Here is a 3023-nt window from a genome sequence, read left to right on the forward strand (position 1 = left end):
CCCTCAACTATAAATAAACAATAATGAAGCTAATCATATAAAGGGCATTGCAAAATTCAAATGAGATGACGTGTATGAAATGCTTAAGCAGAGTTGGAAAATAGGAGTGTCATCATTATTGAAAGTTGTTGAGGTTCTTTCCAGACCAAAGGCTTCTTTAGTTCCACAAATTTGTATTTTTTCATTCATACTGTACCTCAAATTTAACTACCCATTTCCCTATTTGTCTCTCTTTTCAGCTAACATTCTTTGAGCATACATTCCACATGGATAACACTATAGGCATTGCAGTTATAAGGATCAGATAGTGCTCATATCAATAAAAATTCATATTACAAATGAATAGAAAAATTCACTAAAGCAGTTATAAATGAAAGGAACCTGAGATGGATGGAAAGGTGGTCATGTTTGAAAACAGTTCTATCTGGTCACAAACAACACATCAGTGTAAGTGAATCTTTAGAACATTGCCAAAAGAGGCCTAAACTCATCCATCTAAGGTTATATGTTATAATGTGACACAATGTGTATTCATAAAATGTCCACAACATCCTTAAAAATAACTAAGACAGTGCCAAGTCCTATTTTTACAAATTTTACATTACTGGATAGAAAAAAGTGCTGCAAGATATAGTGTTAGGAATTGTAGTGAGGGCAGGAGAGTTCCAAAAGGACCGTGGAAGGAATGGTTTGCTATAAAATATGCAAATGCAGATGAAGTGGTAAGGTTGCTTTTCATCCTCATTACATGAACCTGCCATTCACGATGGTCCCCAATTACTGGGAGGTGGCTGCACTGCAGAAGAGCCTCCCCAGATCTCCCTTCATGTCTCTATTCCACAGGCTATAAATGAAGGGGTTCAGCATGGGGGTGACCATGGTGTGCATCACTGAGACCACCAGACATGTTCAAGAGGATGGTGTGGTTGCAGAGCTCAGGTAGACAGAAGGCCAGTGCCACTGAACAAGAAGACAACCAACAGGTGAGACCCACAGGTGCAAAAGGCTTTAGGCTGACGTCCAACTGATGAAATTCTCAGAATGGAGGAAAAGATCTGAGAATAGTAGAAGAGAATCCCAGTGAGAGGAAAAAGGCCCATAATACTAGTTACAAACTACAAGACTATGTTATTGATGAGGGTGTCAGAACAGGCAAACTTCATGACTTTGGAAGGATCACAAAAATAATGGGAGATTTCTATGTGTTTGCAGAAGGAGAGTCTCAACATGGTCAAGGTCTGGAGCAGGGAGAAAATGAAACTGAGGCACCAGGAACCTGGAACCAGCAGTCCACAGAGCCAGGGATTCATGATGAATATGTAGTTCAGGTGGACACAGATGGCCACATAGCATTCACAGTCCGTTGCAGTCAGGAGTATACTGTCCAGGCATCCAAACATAAAGGAAAAATATATCTGGATGAGGCAGTCTGAATAGGTTATGACTTTGTTCTGTGTCTGGATGTTTACAAACAATTTTTGGGGGTGGTGGAGGTGAACCCAAAGTCAGCAAACGACAGGTTGGGGAGGAAGAAGTAGATGGGGGTGTGGAGGTGGGAGTCAGAGATGATGACCAGGATGATGAGCAGATTCCCAGTGGAAGTGACCAGGTTCATTGACAGCAACAGACCAAAGAAAATGAATTGAATCTCTGACATCTCTGAAAATCCCAGAAGCAGGTATTCTGAAACACTTGTTTGATTCTCTGATTCCATGTGGATGATATACCTACCAGGAGAAAGTCAAAACCAAGAATAAAGAATCAACAGTGCACAAATATGTCTGGCTTCCTTTGGACATGAAGAAATTAATATAGTAGCACATTTATATAATTATCTTCTGTTGGGCAAGATGATCCTATACTACCTTATTTTGCATAAGTCCACTTTGTGAGGTTCTATTCTTTTTTCATTAGACAGCTTAGAACATCTCAATGTAGCTAATTTCTTTTGAGGAAATATAACCAGCCATATTTGATTCAAAATAAAGTAGAATAGATCCATACCCAAGAAAGCAATTGATCAATCAACAAGAGTTATATTCACAAAGCACCTACAGGAGTTCCCTGGGGCAGACCAAAGAGAAACTCTTATTAAAGTCATACAGAATATAAGGATTCTTGCTAGAGCCTCTATCCATTACCAGTAGTCTGAGAGCTTATACTACTCATAAGACAATAAAAATAAGTCAGAGTCTGAGGAGGCAGAATGGTGTAGCCTTTCTGGAGGTCACTGTGGTGTCTCCACAAGAAGCTAAGTATGTGGAGTCATAAGGTCCTACAACCTCATTATGGGGTATGTATTTGGAAGATCTGAGAGCAGAGATATGAATGGACATTTGCACATTGGTGCTTATGGAAGCAGTATTCATGATTTGTGGATGGTGGAGGTGGTCTAAGGGTACATTGACTGAGGAACAAAATGGTGAATGGTGGTGTATGCATACAGTGGAATATTGACAACTACAAGAAGGAGTGAAGCTGTGAGACACACAAGGAGGTGAATGGATCCTGTAGACAGCATGTTGAGTGAAGTACGCCAAAAACAAAGGCAAACACTATGATGTATCACCAATATAGACTGTAAACTCAGAATTGAATCTTAGAGCACAGCCTAACAGGATAGTGATTATTGTAATGGTCCCTAGATTGTAAGCTCTTACAGCAGTCAAATCTGTTCCTGAATGGTAATGGCTATCTCCAAATTCTGAGATGTTAATCCCTTAGTGTATAGCCTGATTGGTCTCTGGAAAATTGGGTATCTGTGTACCACCTGAAACTCAGAGCTAGAGCTCGGCAGATATGAATATCAGTATTAATGCAAATAGCAACTGTTTAAAAAAAGCTGAAATAGGGCCCAGATTTCAATTAGAGATATGAGTAAAGCAGATCTGGTTAAGACTAGAACAACTCAGGCCAAAGGATAAAGGTTGATATGTTTATTTGGTATAGGATCTATATTTTCTAAACAATGTAACTTCTACAGTCAGTTTGTTCAAACACTATGATTACATGAAATGTTGAAA

General features: G+C 39.4%; 1 pseudogene; it reads right to left on the minus strand.

Annotated features, from left to right (window-relative positions):
- Positions 1-777: 777 nt before the first annotated feature.
- LOC119520365 lies at positions 778-1714 on the minus strand (annotated as a pseudogene).
- Positions 1715-3023: the final 1309 nt, after the last annotated feature.

This window comes from Choloepus didactylus, chromosome 25, assembly GCF_015220235.1.
Source record: "Choloepus didactylus isolate mChoDid1 chromosome 25, mChoDid1.pri, whole genome shotgun sequence".
NCBI classification, from domain to species: Eukaryota; Metazoa; Chordata; class Mammalia; order Pilosa; family Megalonychidae; genus Choloepus; species Choloepus didactylus.